At 36.6% G+C, this 18,070-nt stretch overlaps 1 protein-coding gene across 1 annotated transcript in view; it reads right to left on the reverse strand.

The window, feature by feature from the left end:
- The window catches only part of LOC135705391 (delta(9)-fatty-acid desaturase fat-7-like), a 109,294-nt gene extending 93,701 nt beyond the window's left edge, over positions 1 to 15,593 (reverse strand). The window contains exon 1 of the mRNA XM_065227111.1: positions 15,177 to 15,593. The gene's annotated coding sequence lies outside the window, so the exon portion shown is untranslated. The remainder of the gene's footprint in view (positions 1 to 15,176) is intronic.
- Between the last annotated feature and the right edge of the window lie 2,477 nt (positions 15,594 to 18,070).

The following is an 18,070-nucleotide window of genomic DNA, read 5'->3' on the forward strand; positions in this document are numbered from 1 at the left end:
ATTGCAAATGAGCAGTTCGTAACCAAAACTGTGTATGCCAAGCATGATTACCGGCAGATATCCAAATTGTCAAAAAAGGTCTATTTTTACCATGGGCGGGATTTTTTATTTCTTAATATTTTGGGATCCAATGTTCGCCACACTTTGAAAAATTCTTCTACTTTATGTGTTTCCAAGGGCAAATGATTTGTACAAATAGTTTTTGATATATGACCAGATTAGTGACAGGTAGTTTTGAGCTGTTCTGGTGGATTTGTGATAAAACAATGCTATATAATATTTTTTTAATTCCTTCAAGACGATGGCACAATAATATTTGTATGTTATTTACACATGTCTTAGGCAGGATTACCATAAGTTAGTTACTGCCTTGATGTATAATGTTGTAAAGATCGATATTGATATTCTCTAGTACATTATTTTTTTGTTGCTTTCCCGATAGAACAAACCATTGTGCTTTTGAATTAAAGTGAAGTTGAAGTTAAAAATTATTGATTTAGTTGAAAACATTAATGGCTTCACAAGAAGCGACCTCAACGATTTTTAATCACCGCATAACGACGTTTACAAATAGATGAATAAGATGCTTGCCACGCTGGAAGAGATACATCAGATTGCACAAACTCAGCCACGGATTATAATTTGAATTTTCTACCATGTAACAAATCTAGCAGTTATGCGTTGTTTTGTCCGACGCACATATTTATGTCTAAGTATTAGTAAAGATTTTTAGGCTTGCACGCATACAAGTGGACGAACCTGTACCATTTTTAAAAATAAAAAACAAAACAAGAAGTAAGTTGTGTTTGTGCTCAGAAGACAAAATTCGCCTGGGACATAGATGGGGACAAGATGTATATATTCAACATTTTTTCTTCCTAGATTTCATTTCCGTCGATCTTGTTTTCCGTGCTGAGCACCAATGCTACCGACGCCAGAAAGGCAGCTCCCACACCAGGGGACCCTTACCTATCGACCCATCAACTTATGAACCGGAGACTAACGGCTTTACTTCCCTTCCGAAGGAAGGCGTGATCAGAGATGTTAGCCTCAGAACATCCCGGCGGCACCGACTGGGATTGAACCCAGGCCTGCTAGGGCGAGAGGTAATCACACGTACCACTACACCACCGGCACCACTATATTTTCAACGTTGGGAGCACTACAAAAAATGTTTCATCTTACTGGGCTGGTAGCAAACAGATATTTTTGTAAAATCGAATCGCTAGTATGTAAAATGAGTACCATCCTCCGAATAACATTGGGGGTATAGCACTAGTAAAGAAAATAGTTAGATTTACCAAAATACAGAAATAACGGTGGGTAGATAAAGATGGCAGTAAAAATATGGTTCATAATGTTTTACAATTGAACTATTTAACTCATACACTGATGTTTGAATCGAAAGCTCTCAAATAATAACTGTGCAAGTTAGATTGCATCTAGAACACTAAGTTGAGACCACGCAATAAGCTAAAATGCGATTAGCAATAAGCTTCAAATGCGTAGAAGAAGAACATGACAGTTACGTTACATGAATGGAAAGTGTGTTTTCAAAAAATGATAAATAAAGGTTCAACGTTTATTTTTCTTTATAACTATAAAAAAGCATTCTTGCTCGTGAAATTATATCTAAAAAATAATTAATTACTAAAATAAGGGTATTATTCAAGTAGCAGCTGCCATCCACAACTGAAATTTGATATACCTGCTATCTGATTTCATCGTACTTCTAAAGCACTACGTTTTGGCTGTATCCCATTGGAGCGTATTTTTAACTTTTAGGACCACAATTAAATTATGGACAAAAGTAAATAAATTAGCTAGTTCTGATTTCATATAATGAGAATCTTGCCCAGAAATGTGAAAAATAACATAACAATATTATTGTGCCATTGGCGTGAAGGAATTCAAGAAAAAAAAAAAAAAATCAAATAACATTGAATTTTCACTAGAAAAGTTCAAAACTACCTCCCACTCATCTGGTCATATCTCAAAAACTATTTGTCTAAATCATTTGCCCTTAGAAACACTTTAAGTAGAAGAGTTTTCCAAAGTGTGGTGAAAATTCGAGCCTAAAATATTACAAATAAATATCTCTGCCCATGGATAAATATGCCATTTTTGACAATTAGGATACCTGCTGGTAATCAGCCCGTTTACTGTAGTTATTAAAACAAAAACAAAATGTGGGTACATCTATAAGAATTTAAATTAAAAAACCTTCAAATTGACTTTCTAATATCACGAATAGCTTATTTGGTTGTGGAGTAATCTCTTCTGAAAGGTGAAATTTTTAAAAATCTCGAAAATCCTGGGTTGTTGCCTAGATCTAGGTGGTGTACTCACTTGAGCTGGAATGACCCATATATGAAATACAATTTTGAGTTCATTGACATAACCGTTCTTTTATTCCAATAATAAACTGCGCTTATACTTTCTGGGACACCATATTGACATAATTTGTTAATCGCATTGCAAAAACTCATGTGTGGGACAAATACAAATAATCTTTTAAATTTTCTTAGTGCAGCTATAGTGTATACCACGCAGTAGCCAGTATGCCAATTTTTTCGTCATGTTGTTAGTCTAAACCAGCGCACAATGGGAATTATAAAAAGGCATGTATCTTAAAATGCCGCTGGATATGATGGGTCATTTATACATCATAAGTTAGATTTTTTTGACTATAAATCGATTGCATAGGCATTTTCGGGTAGCTTGAGGCAAACATAAGGAATTTTACCCTATTGTTTAGTACCTACAAATGTGTTATAGTCGATTACTAAGTGAAATGCCAATCGCTTTCAATAAAACCAGTTTCATTTCAAAACTAAGATTATCCTTTATAATCGTATGTATCAAATTGAAAATATAATACGTCGTCCTCCTTCGGAAAATACCTATATTGAAATACCCTTCAATAGGTTTTGGATTCTAAAATGGCGTCCAGCATCGATTTTCGACCTCTACACGTCGTCCCCGTTATAAAAAACACTCATATTGTTGGGCATTTGACAGTATTTCTATAACCGATGGCTACCATCTTGGATTCCAAAATGGCGCCAAACTTCGATGTTTGATATCTACACGTCACCCCTGTTTCGAAAATACTAACATTGCACAGCAACATACAATATGGGTAGGCTTTCCAGACTTAGCATATTCAGGAAGTTCGCATGTATATTAGTGTCAGCGCTACACCATCTGATATATATTATATATTATATTGAAGTGAGCTGTTGTCCCGATTACTGTTGGAGTTTTCAGTGCCAGCTGACTGACTTGAATAAGAAACACGGCACCTTGATGCGTTTCAAATCGGTTTCTTCCCGCATGGTAACCCAATACACTGTCGGCTTAGTGGTTAGGATCAGGGGTTGAAACAGTTGCCGTTTTTTACTACACTACCGTCGTCCTCCCAAAATAATCAAAAAACTTTCATTTGACATGTTTGCTTTCATTCTAATTCCTCAATTTGGTTTTAATTAAACCATTTCTGATCAGAAATGTGTTTTCTAGGACATCATTGCTTCCTATTTTCAAAATTCACACAAGCACAACATCAGCAGCTCTTATTTTAAGAAAACCTAAAATACATACAGGCTCTGTACAGAGCCTGTCATATGACATTTTAGTTTGGTACTGTACTATGATAGTTTGTTTTGCAAGTTTCGGAGTCAAAGACAGTCGATTATCACAAAAAATGTGTCGACTACCGTGACCGCTTACAATACTGATTTGGATTGCATAATGATGCACTGTATGAGATTTATGATTTTTTTGAGCCACTGATCTTTTCATATTTACGTACATAAAATACTGTTACAAATAAATACTTGTGCGGATTGCTTCATGTGAGCTTCGACGGAACTTATTAGAAACTTTGAAGTCGCTAAGAAGTTCTTCTGGGAACTTGTTCGGAACTTTGTAGCGGCCATGTTTTCAGCCTTGCCTGAAGGTCCTAACAAGTGCTTAGGGGTGCTTTTTGGAGCTTTTTTGAACTTCAAGTTGCTAAGAGTACGCACCGGTACTTTTTGGAGCCTGAAGTTTCTTGTGTGCTTTCTATAGCTTCTAAAACAGCCAGAAAGTTCTGTAGGGCGCAACCGAAAAAAAAGAGTCATTTCCAGTAACCTTCCTGAATTACGCAATTTGTTGAAACAACAAGACATATTCCTTATTATCTACGCGGATACAACCATTCTATGAAATAAGAATCCAGTTTGTCTTCCAGTGTTTACTACATCGTTACCATCAAAACTACTCCTTTTAGTATTCAGATATTGACTGACAGATTCCATAATGATTTTACTATCCATTCTTCTGGAAGGAAATTTTAATTAAATTAACTCGAGCAGGAGAAAACAACTAACGAATACCATATTCTAACCTGATAACAAAATTTGGTGTTAATCAGCATGACATATGAGATAAAATACAAAAAAAAAAAATTGCATGCCAAACACTTTGAAATAACAAAACTTGATACTTGAATTTGGTTGGAAATGCAATCTAATATGAAGCTTTAGTGTGATAATGTATCAGCTAGAGAATGGCCTTACACAGCAAAAAATAAATTTTAATATTACATCCTAGAGGATGCACTTCAATCATGTCGAAAATGTCATGTAATTTTTATGGCCACAAAAATAAACAAATGCAGTAAAAGTAGCGTAATGTCAGTTTATGCAGTGTATTCATGATAATTTTGTCCTTTTTGGCAAGTAATATTACACCATATTTTTGACACGATTGAAGTGCATCCACTTTGATGTGATATCAAAATTAATTTTTAGCTGTGTAGAAGAGCGTAGGTAGATAGTTCCGTTAGAGTACCGCAGTATGAAAATTGAATAGAAGTTGAAAATGAGCAAAGGGCCATTGATGCGACAGTGCAAGTCAAACGTACCCCCCCCCCCTGCCCCTCTTATAAGACCATTATTTAGCTAATTAATTATCACACTACAGCTTCATGTTAGAAATCATTTCCAACCAACTCTGAAAATCGCAAACCTTGCGTATGAAGTAACATAAAAACATTTGGAATGATATTTGGATACCAAATGAACACATGCGTGGTATTGTTTTGGTATTGCATTTGCATAATTTGGTATGGAAGTGTTTTTAATATTATTTTTTGGCAGTTTACGTCTTATGTCAGGCTCATCCATACCAATTTAAGGTATCGAGATATTTATTCCCGCTTGCGAAGTGCTGATCAAACGGTTAGCAATTCAATTTTAATTTGTGGTTTATACAACCGAATCGCAAATTTTTCTGATAATTATAATGCGAATTTAGAGAGGAACTTTTCCCTTCAATTTAAAACCATTGCTGAAATTTTTCATCATGCTATGATCCTACATGACTACATGTTTTGTTAATTTGTGTTGTAATGGCGAACATAATTTTGAACTACTTTCAAGATTACGTCCGCCACCATTCTTTATCGAAAATTTTTGGAGTAATGAAGCGTCTTACAAAAACCATTAATTTTTAAAGTTTAATATCTCCTTATTTAAAATTATTTACTCGGGGGCATATTGCAATATTAGCATTTAACCACCTAACATATGTGGAACTTTATGCAAAACTGCTGACTAAAAGTTGGCCCCTTTTTTGAGTTTTCTCAGTGGCATAACTCGTATAGTTGAACATCGATCTGTCAAAATTAAATTTTCGTGATTCGACACTGAGTCTTCATATGGGCCAGTGTCAGAAACGTAAGTAATGGCTTCTTTCGTAAATATCTTGTAGTTCAAAGTCAATCCATGTAGCCCAGCAATTCTATCAGCTATGGGGACTTTCCCTACACACAAACATCGTGGTGGCTTACTCGCCACCACGATGTTTCATTCTCAAGAAATTCGTGGACAAGTCAGTGTTAAAGTTTGTGACATTGGCCCTTATGAAAGAAAATCAAATATTTGGTTGCATTCTCAGTACACGCTATTTTGAAAACCACCCAAATTTGAGTAAAATCCACTCTGATCGGTCAAAACTGAATCCATCAAAGAAAGAGTAAACTATGTTGGGAGTGATAGGTTAAAATTAAACAACGTCGGTCGGATCCATGCCAATGTTGCTCATGTGTCAGCTTGTCACTTTACCCATTTTTGAGTAGGTTCGGTTGTGACCGATCTGGGAGTATTCTACCCAAATTTGAGTAGTTTTGAAATAACGTGCAAGTATTGACATTGACGGTGGCTTTCTAACTCTTTACTCTTATGGTAAAATCCCGAAGAATAGCGGATTCTGTCTTATCTCTTCACTCCACCATGGTACCAGCGAGCCACCGTCTCTTCATGCAAAGATTAACAGGATTTTATGAGATTTTTCACTTGAGTGAAAGGGTACGGTAATGTCTAACATGTTTCTTGCACAGACTGACGTTTGCTTGTGGGAGTAAAGAGTTACAGAGTGAGGCTAATTGTCAAGGTAATGCGGCCATTCTTTTTTAGACTAGCTCTAGGGCACAGGGGGCTTATCAAAGGATTTATTAACGCGTGTTTTCAAGTCGGTCAGAAGTCAATCAAGCGCATTGTTAACCATTCATATTGTAGATAACTAGTCAAAAGATCTTTGTGTTGGGATTTGAGCAGAAACATTCAATTTTACGCAATTGAGAAACATAGAGAGGGTTGAAACCTTTGGTTATTACAGGTATCGAAAAGCGCTCGATTTCATTTGTCATACTTCTTGCAAAATTCTTGTGAATGGAAAGATGCAAGGTCAGCTTAAAACACTGCATATTTTCCACAATATCAAGAAATTTATGTCTGTTTTACGAATTAATTCCAAAAAGAAGAAGTTCCACTACAGCTATCAAATAAACAAGGCTTCAAAGAATCGCCAGCAAATATAGTGTTTTTGATCTAATTTCTGTCTTTCTAAAGGTCCGTTTAGGCTATCTGATTTCTTGGTCTGATTTTGACCGCCGCCATAATGAAAAATCTGCTCGATTTTACTTTCGACACACATTGTCGAACCTCCCTGTTTGCTGGTGTTCACACTGCTTGCACATGTCCAAAAAACTGTCAATTTTGATTTCAAAACAAAACTGTACCAGGAATCTAAAGTAAATACTTCCATAATGAATTACCGAAAAATTGCTCTAGCTTCGGGAGGCGTATTTGCTTTTATCATTTTAAATAAAATTAGAAGGATAAGGTGAACTTTGTGGAGTAGGAAATAATTGCTCAGGAAGAACACCGGCAGGGATCTGGCTCATCTTGTCCTTCAAGAACTGCGATCTGAAGACGAAGCTATTGGGAAAAGTTCTCTATAGATCTACATGATTCCTTGAGTTCTGAAAATTTCTGTTAACAGCTCAATTCTGCATATTTATCTGAAAACCCTCGGACGTCCATGATGTATTGTTTCTGTTTTCTGGTAAAATATCTTTGAAGATCAAAAATCTTTCCTGAAGATCTGTAAATTTCTCCATAGTTCTGTAGATTTCTTTGAAGTTCTGTGTGCTCTTCAAAAGTGCTGCAAGTTTCTCTAAAAATCAAAAGATCCTTAAAGATCAACAATTATCTCTTACATTCAACAAATTTCTTAAAATCAACGAACTTCTCTAAAGTTCGGTTATTTTCTCTGCAGATTTCCATGATTCAATATCTAAAAAAAGTATCTCTGGACATCTACACAATTCCCTAAAACTATTGCAAAAAATATCTAGAAATTTTTGAGCTTCCAGGAAGTTTGAGGAAGGTCTCTGAAGATCTTCTAATTTTTCTGAAATTGTGCAAATATATCTAAATATCAACGAACTTTCCTGAAGTTCTGTAAATTTCTCTTAAAATACAAGAACCTAAATAAAATTCTGATTTTTTAAACATCTGCTGATTTTTCAATCTACCCTCTAAACTTTTCTGAAGTTTCTAAAATTTCTGTTAAATTCTGTAAAGTTTTCTTAAGTACTGTACTTCTGCTCTGAAGATCTACGAACTGCCCTAAAGTTCAGTAAATTTTTCAGTAGATCTCTGAACTTCTCTAAGTTTCTGTAAATTTCTTTGTGGATTCTAGGACTTCTCTGAAGTTCTTCAGATCTATCTATTTCTAACTTCCATGGAGTTCTGTAAAATCTTGGATTTTCGTCCTTTGCTGAGATTTGTTTTTATAATTGAAGACTTTTTGTCTTTACGAATTTTTCTGAAGATCTCAAATTTTTCTGAAACTGTGAAGCTTTCTGAACCACTGAATGTCTCTGAAGATCTGTTAAATTGCTTGCAGCTCTGAATATGTCTCTTAATATATACTCTTCCAAAGTTCTACAAATATCGTTAAAGTTCTGTAAAGTTGTCTGATGCCCCGTAGTTCTATTCTAAAGATCTACGAATTACGGACTACTCCAAAGATCTGAAAATTTCCCTGGAGATCTTTTAAATTACCTAAAGTTCTCAAAATTTATCTTAAAATATTTGAGCTTCCTTGAAGTTTTAAATATTTCCCTCATGATCTACAAATTTCCCTGAAATAGTATCGGTATATTTTTTTAAATCGCCGAACTTCCCTGAAGTTCAGCAAATTTCATTGAAGATCCATTAAAATTTCTAAAATTCTAAAAATGTATCAGAAAATCTGCACACTTTCTTGGAGGTCTTCAAATTTATCTGAAGATCTATGACCATTCTTGTGATTTTTTCAGAAGTTCTGTAGCTTTGTTCTGAAGATCTATGAACTTTTCTGATGTTCAATAATTTTCAGTAGATCTCTAAACTTCTGTGAAAGTTTTTACATTACATTGATTCTTGGACTTGTCTGAAGTTATGCGAATTTCCCTGAAGATTTGCAAAATTTCTCTTACAATTTTACAAATTGGTCTGAAAATATTTTAGCTTGCTTGAAGTTTTTGAAAATTTCTTTGAAAATTTAGGTGAAGATCTACGATCTCTGTTGTAAATTTTTCTGAATTTCTGCAAATTTCTGTAAAATTTTCTGAAGTTTTGTAGTTTTGTTCTCTAGATGTACGAACTACGCTGAAGCTCAACAAATTTCTCAGTAGATCTCCTAATCTCTCTGATGCTCTAAAAAAATCTTAGTTAGATCTGAAACCTGCTGTCTTACATACTTATTTTTATATAATACATGCTTAGTATAATATAAACACTGTTTTGTTGACCATGCCATGATCAAAGCCATTACAGCATCTTTTGGCCAATCACAATGGTAAATAAAAATCAGTCAAATTAAACACAGGACAATATTGAATAGTTAGCCCCGTAACGTGGGTAGATCACCTTTTTGTGGTACGTTACGGGATGTAAGATCTACCACCGATTCCTAGTCCCGACTACTTCAAACTAGGGGAACAGGATTTTTCAGTAATCCAAGGAACACATCTTAGTCCTTGTTACTTTTTATGCCTTGTTGATAGTGACAAGACTCGGCTTTGTCTACCAAGGATGATCTTGAAACAAGGCAAAAAATGAGTTAGTTGTCTTCATCTATGTGATTCCTAATCTTCTATCCGTTGTTCCCTAGTTCCTGACTACTTCAAACTAGGGGAACAGGATTTTTCAGTAATACAAGGAACACATCTTAGTCCTTGTTACTTTTTATGCCTTGTTGATAGTGACAAGACTCGGCTTTGTCTACCGAGGATGATCTTGAAACAAGGCAAAAAAATGAGTTAGTTGTCTTCATCTATGTGATTCCTAATTTTCTCTTCGTTGTTCCCTAGTTTGAAGTGGTTAAGACTAGGGTTCTGATGCATGGTCATTATCGGTGTCATACCTTAATTTTGTTGCTAAGGAATCCAATTTTGACTGACAAAGGGGCGCGCCTTTGGAGGGTGTTTCAACACTCCGAAGGGTATAAATAGCGGGACCTTTTAATTAGACTCGGATCCTTGCGATAAATGCAAGAGTGGCAACTGTAAAAAAAATCGAATGCTTCATCATTTCTCAATAGTGATGGAGTAATACGACATGCACTAAACTAAGGACACGGGATATACTACAATAGATCAATTTACTGGTCGCAGTAGTGTTAGGTCCCGAACAGAGGAACAAAAATTGAATAGTTAAATCGGTTAATCAAAACACAAATCAAGCATTCTTCAGCAGTTCAAATCCGCGAAATTTTAGAAATCAAAAACATCAATATTTTCACCTCCCTTCCGGTTGTTTTGCTGAATGAGTCGAATGAAAATTAAACACAAATCTATTTCGTTCGACAAATCAAACGTCAAATCTAATCATCATGTCCAAAAAGTGTGAACGCATCCGAACATTGCATCCGACAAAATTATCGAGCTGTCCGCTCGAATCAGACCAACAAATCAGATAGTCTAAACGTACCTTAAGCACAACCCGCGCTGTGTCTCTCTCTTCTGAACGAGTTTAAACAACTAGTGGAATATTTCTGTCAAAGATGACTTTTAAATTTATTCACCTCTCCATACGTACCGTTGGATTTGATAAAGAGTCACAAATTATTGAGATATTGTTTAAAATCTAATACTGCTTCTTGATTCTAAATTCGTCCTACGAGTTTAAAATCCGTCCAAGCACATTGAAACGCCATTACATTTTCTTCGTCGTACGGATAAACGTACATACTTAGAAATAACTACTTTTACATGAGACGTAATCCATCTTGGACGTAAATCATAGAACGTAAACAAACATTTCATGTAAAATTAAGTGTTCTCAAACCGAAACGTCAGCTAGTCGACGGAGAGAACGTTTGATTTACTTGATTTTCACGTTTCTTTGAACTGATTATTATGTCAAAAGGCCCGCTTACATGTGTCGGTCTCAGGGAACCGATATTTACATGACTTTTTAGTAGTGTGTAGAAAAAGGTGATTCGTTAGGAGTGCTTCTTTTGTTTTGAGAACAATGAGCGTAATTATTCATACAATGCGCTCTAATAGGATTTATGTTATAGCTAATGAACTAACGCATCGGAACAAACTTATTATTGATTTGTGTACGGTGATATCATTGATATTATTGATCTTTTCTGATCGATAGAACGGAAATGGGCGATTACGACGAAGTAGCGCTCTACCCTACTTCAATTTCTCAATGCACACTATGTTTTTATTTCGGTATTCAGCTGTTTTTTTTTATACTGGCGGTAGAAATTTGACAGCTTATTAAGATTTGCAACACTCATATATAAACCAGGACACTTGTTGCAACATGTTGCTGCTTTAAACTGTATGCATCTAGCTCCAAATGTGTGCGGTCGTATTTTGCCTCCTACGTTATGAAATGAAATCAAAGTTTGATGCAATTGGTTCAACAAAAAAAAAATTAATGGAAAACAATGTTGCATACAAAATCAAAAAATTACCCACGCAAATTTAAAGAAATAAACAAGTATTCGCTTGGAGTTTCTCCAATTTTTAGCGATGGGCCCAATCTTAGATCAGGCCAATATTAGAGCCATTTCCCCTATAATTATAAATAAACAACGATAGCTATAAAATTCAAAATAAAGAACGTTAATTATTATGGCATTTCAAAGACATGAGTTCAAGAGCACTAAAAAGATATAGAATTATAAACCACGTTAGAAATATTTTAATAGAATTGACTACCCCCTTGATCTCCTTTCCCATTTTACAGCTGGTAGAATCAGTTTGACAGATCGATGTCCTACTATACCACTTGAAATCACTGAAATGGGGTCGATTTTTTATGACCGAGTTCCACATATGTTATGTGATTTAACGTTTTTAAGTTATCACACCATCGGATGTTACGGTCAAAGTCCTTTAAAAAGGGTGAAGTGTCAAGTGTCTTGATTAGTCTTTGAGCTATGTAAAAACGGCAATTGATGTTTCTGAAATAAAAATTAGGGAGCGCAGGAAGTGAGTCGGCTGGAAAGAAGCTTTGGAATATTGAATGATGACCAAAAACAAGTAATTCCACCTATTTTGGATCACACTGAAAAGGATCGGTGCCACTCTGCAAATTTTCTCAGTCATTCTAGTTGTAATGGTCACTATTGGCGTTGACGGCACCGTCGAAAAATTTGCTCTTCCAGCAAATTTAGATAGTTTCTTATGGGAATTTTCGGTGGAGTGAAAGGATAGTACAAAGTCCGCCATGTTTCACGCACAGTCTGACGTTTGCTTATGGATTTTCTCATAGGAGTAAAGAGCTACAGAGTCGCCGTCAACGCCAATATGAAACACTTTTTTTTAATCAAATAAGTGACCGTTTCGGCCTTACCAGGTCTTCATCAAAACTTATAAACACTGGTATAGTCGTTGCTCAATTTTCTGCAACCAAAATAGGAAAATATAGTGCCAATGATAACTTGGGGAGTTCTTCACCGATGGCATTTAATCTCGAATTCAAGATCTATTCTTTCCTCTTAACAAAATAAAACGTACACCCGATAGTCGCTTTAAGTCGCCTTGCTCTGTCTGATCCATTATTTTCTCATAGCGACAGGTGCCCTTCTTTTGTCTTGAAACTATTCCCAAACTATTTATGTGAGAATTGCTTGTCACATAAGCTATGCCAAAAGCAAGCGTCGCCAACCAGATTGATCCACGTCCACAGCTTGCCCGTAATCAGCTGACCCAGGTGTGGCACTTGGTGTTCAAATTTCCAATATTAAAAATAGCATTCGAAGCATCGTTTAAATTTTTACTTCCAAATGTGCCGAACCATTTCTGCAGCGATTAACGCATCGTTGCAACATCAACGACAATCGATGGAACTGGTTTCCGGCAGTTGTTGTAAAAATACACTTCATGATAAATTCAAGTTCGGCCACTATTTCTGAGATCTCCATGAAGATGATTAAGGCAGTGAACATTCCTCTATTTTGGCGATTTCCACTTCATGCCTGTCCTAAACTTATTTGGGGTGTGTTCACAAGTTACGTAACGCAATAGGGGAAGGGGAAGTTGAGAGAAGTGTTACAATTTGTTACTTGTTCTGAGGGGGAGGGGATTGCTCGGTATAGTTGCGTGTAACAATCATATTGCTAGAGTAACGACGTTTGAAGTAATTGTTTACATTGGAAACATAGATTCTTTTCACATGTTGCTCGATATTAAAAGAAATTTGGTAAGATAGGCAAAAAACTGCTGCAACGAAAGAAAAGAAAACTCCTGACGTTTTGACGCTTGTGGAAGCGTGGAAAACATCACGCCAATGAATTTGTTGTAAAGGCAAAGTATGGTAGAGGTCTATTGAAAGGAACTCGCTCCATGCAAATATCACCTAAAAAAAATTAGGTAAACTGTCAAATAATACATGCCGCATCTGTAAATTGGAAGTTGAAGCCAACTGTGCCAATGCAGTGCATTAATTGAGCGGAAAATCCGGGTTCTCGCAAAGGTGTCCTAATGCCTAACGGTGTATGGTCTACTGAACTAAACAAAGGCAACGAATTTCATTATGGAAGAACTTCTTGGGGAAAAATCAAATTGAAGTGTAGCACAATAGATCTACCCAAAATAACTAAACACGTGTAAATGACGGGATTCATCTTTGACATAAACATTTAAAAGTAACATGTCATGTAAAATTAAGTGAAAAGTTCGGTATTCGACGAAAAGTCCGTTTGATTGAGCGGAATTTCGCGACTGTTATGACTCAATTTTATGTCATATATGTTATATTTTATGATAGCATTTAAAAATGTTATTAATGCCTTCTCTTGCTTGGGAAAAATTTCATTGATACGTGTTCCACCTTGGTAGGAGGATGTTAGTTAATGTGTTATGTTTAGTTATTTAGGATAGCGGAGGGAGCGTAAAAGCTTGCCTTTATTACCAACACTTTTTTTTAATTCGTACTCTTTAGAACCAGCACAATTAAATTCCCTGTCTCTGGTACGTCGTGAATAATTTTACACACCGTCTCTGATATGATAATGCCGCTCCTTTACTGACTAAAGGGTGGAGCGAGCAAAAAGTAGTCACAAAAATTTAAGTGTAGAAAAATAATATTGTTGAATAATTCATCTGTTATATGTTATTCTGGCAGCTTACTCTAGTTGAATTTACTCTACTATTTACCAACTACGAATTCAATAGGTAGACCCCTTCAATTAAGTTTTGCACAACAGCAACTATTGTGAAATAAGGTAATTGGACTATGTACGCCATTTTGTTTTCATTGTTTTCTTATTATCAACGACAAGGAGCGAGATCAGACCAATACAGCTCAGGATATCAGTGGTTTTGATATTAAGGCAATAAACGTCTGTTGAAACACTCGCACACATAAATATTCTGATTGATGATGTCAGGGTAAGGAAAAAAAGCTACACTTCAGCTCACCAGTGCAAATCACCTGACAGACCAATTTTTCATTAAATTTCGATTGATTATTTTGCATGAGATGCCCTGAAACATTTCTCTCACGGTTGCAGTGTAAAATTCTTGATCTGCAAGCTGTTTAAAATCAGCCTTCACAAAGAAAGATTGTCACTTAACGAATACTGTACAGAAATTTTAAACGCTGGTCTTTTTGTTTGGTCACCATCTTGAAAAAATATTGGAAAATTCCAAAACGAAAATTGACGCTTTGTCCTATTTGAATTTGATTTTGCTCTGATTTTGAACGGGCAAAAAGTTCCACCCCTTAGGGCCTTAGGCTATCGAAGGGTTCCGAAACAGTGACGCAACAGTGTTAAAATCATAATAATACAAGCGGATGCAAAGCATAACTGACATCTCTCGACACGAAGTTTTCCTTCCGGATATAGCTTCGGTACGATATTTTACCATGGGAAATTAGTTCATGATGTGCCACGTAAGATGGACAGAGAACTTCTGGAAGTTTCAGTTTGGGAAAGGATTAGATCTACGCAATGCAAAATCAGGTTCGGATTTACTTTCTGTTGGATATAATTGGAAGAATCTGATTAACTTACGCTTTCTTTGGAATAAAAATGTGTTCATATGAGCAGGGCTAAACCGGGGAGCAGCTTAGTGATTCGTTGGGTCCATTGAATATATTACTCCTCCAAATGTTTGCATTTCCGATATCCAATAGGTACTCAGGAATGCTTTGTTGTTTCTATTCGAATCACCGCGCGACTCCATCAGTAAGGCAACTCAAATTGTTTCTTCATTGAACTTGTTCACTGAAATTTACTTCCACTGTTCCACTCAATTCAATTCTCATTTATGAATATCATATTTTTGCTTCCATCACCAATATGCTTTTTCCACTGAGTACATTACTCACTTGCTATCAATATTTCGTAGTTTGAACTGGTTGAACTCCCTTCAAATCAGATTTTGTTGCTGTCTCGATTTGTTGTTTTCCACTCAATTCACACTGAATGGCATCTTCACAGTAAACTCACAATTATTTGAATATTTGTTTTCCCACTGACAGCTTTCAATTGCGGTTCAGAATAATCCGCAAAAAAACACTTTCACAATTTCGTTAGCAATAAAATCAGCACGCAAATTTTCCAAAAGAACAACAATTTTCCACAATTTTCACTTTCAAAATTTCCCACACGGTTCCCAGGAAACCTTTCCCGAATCTGCCACTTGATTGAAATCGACTGGAAATGCTTCCGCGCCACTGCACAGCTCAACTGCTACTGAAGGATCCAAATTAACTGCTGGACCGAAGTCGACTCACCAAAACACTGCTCACTGCTTGTTGCTGTCGTAAGCGACGAACCCCGTGGGCCACGACCGCCGTGTCTCTCAGTGCTTGGTGCACGTGTTTGGTCCGAAAAACAATGCACGACAGAATGCTGCCAAAATCGACACCGCGAGATGATTTTTTTTTTCAATCTCAACCGACGATGATGCCGATGCGTTGTTGTTAAACGTGTAAAGAAGAGTGCGTACGTGTTCATCGAAAATGAATTTGGTTTGGGGGGATCGAGCCGGCGAGCGATCACCGTTGGTTGAATGGCGTTAGAAACAGGTGAATGGTGGAATGAACCACTCAGCTTACTGCGAGTGGTGAGTTTTCTTTTGCCGGTCGGCATCATCGCGATTCAACGTGGTGAGTTTAGTCACGACAGCAACGGATGGGTGCTTTTGTTCACGTGTTGAAGTATGATACGGGGACAATCAATTACGAGCATTTAATGGCTTCAATTATGATGCACAATGCATTTTGTTCGGATTGCTGGCAAAAGAACGGAAGTTCTAACCTAGCTTTCTTCCACATCCTGCAATAGTGGCTGTCGCGAAAATCATACAATAAATCCATTTAAACTTCTCTGACGGTTTCTGAATGCTTAAGGGTGAGTGCAAGAATAGGGTGAATTATAAGTAGAAGTGCGTTTCTTGCACTATTCTATCATTAACCCTAAATGATCAGCACTACCCAAGTAACCAAAAAGCCCGTTAATCGCCCTTTTTGGTATATAAATAAGGCTGCTATACGACTGATGTAAAGTTCGGAAACGCTATATTTACCTTATATCGCAAAAAAGGGCGATTATCGGGTAGTTAGCGGGCTTGGTGGTTTCTTGGGTAATACTTGGACATTCAAAGAAGTCTATATTCGAGATCACTGCTAGCCAGAACGCCTCTAACGTGTGTAGCAGGTTGTTGTCCTCGGGCTCTGAGGGATTCAGAAAACTCAGATCTGGCAAAACGTCACCACAGACACATCAACGGATATCGGAGAGCCCAATCCGATAAGAATGATGTGAATGAAGCTATCCAGTACCGTAACATGCAGCATGTTCTAAATAAATCAACTTAACGGCGTTAATTGAGCAATTTTGCTAAAATAAACATTTTAATCAAAAGAATTACATAATAATTATTTTCCAAAGAACAGAACTATGCTGGATGGGAATACGAAGTGAAATATCATTCCAGTTATTCATGCAACGTTTTCTGAAATATAATTAATATACATTTAAACAACAATACCGTATGGCCAATTCCTTTAAGGTTGTCTGATTGATTTTTAATTCGAACGGGTATTCCTCCAAAAACCTATATTGATTGATTGTTTGTTAGTTTGCTTGTTTATTATTCAGTAGAGTAAGGAAAAACTTTTAAACTACTACAGCCGAAGTACAAAAGTTGACACATTAAATTATAACATATAATTATACAAAAATTCCTGACGTTTATCTACTATACCAACCATCTAAATAGCCTCTCTTAAAAATGGCTTCCGATGAAGAGTGTTTCACGGTTGAAGGTAGCAATTTCCAGTTGACCACACCGCTAACGAAGAATGAGTTTGCATAAAACCTTGTACAGTTTGTTGGAATTGTGAGGTTCATTAGTCTACAACCTTGGCAATTGTTACTTGGGAAGGTAAAAATTTCTCGAATAAAACATTAGACGTTTGAGTGACCAACAATTTCCTCATGAACAGACAAGGCCTATAACCGTAGAGCCTGTGCAGAGAACAACCAAGCAAAGATTGTTGAAGATGACTAACCTTTGAAAAACGATTCGAACCATATACAGTTATTAATGGCTAGTCGATCCATCGCTGCACCACTTGGACTAATGTGCAAAACGTCTCCAAATAGAAAATGAGGGAGAATCAGGATTTTTAATAGCTTTAGTTTGATATCGACTGGTGCAAGAAATGAACAATTGTTTAGCGTGCGGAGACAGCCGAGATCATACCATCCCGTTCCAGATCACTTTGAAAGATGAAACCTAAATTATTGGCTTTCTCCACAAGCTGAATTTCATTTCCTTCGATTTCTATACGATGCTGATCCATATCCGAAGGCCCTAGACGTCAGTTTTCCAGCTTTACTTTTTGCGTGATTTACAACCAGATATCATTTACGGCGCCGGTGGTGTAGTGGTAAGTGTGATTACCTCTCATCCCAGCAGGCCTGGGTTCAATCCCAGCCGGCGCCGCCGGGATGTTCTGAGGCATAACATCTCTGATCACGCCTTCCTTCGGATGGTAAGTAAAGCCGTTGGTCCCCGGTTCATGAGTTGATGGGTCGATAGGTAGGGTCCAGATGTGGGAGCTGCCTTCCTGGCACGTCGGTAGCATTGGTGCTCAGCACGGAAAACAAGATCGACGGAAAAAACAAACCAAAGGAAAAAAAAAACCAGATATCATCGACTCTCAAAAGGGCAGTCTTTACACTTTGGTTTTTGGAAAACCGTACATGACAT

Source organism: Ochlerotatus camptorhynchus, unplaced genomic scaffold, assembly GCF_037179485.1.
Source record: "Ochlerotatus camptorhynchus isolate MF236.1 unplaced genomic scaffold, CSIRO-AGI_Acam_v1.1 ptg000266l, whole genome shotgun sequence".
In the NCBI taxonomy this organism is placed as follows: Eukaryota; Metazoa; Arthropoda; class Insecta; order Diptera; family Culicidae; genus Ochlerotatus; species Ochlerotatus camptorhynchus.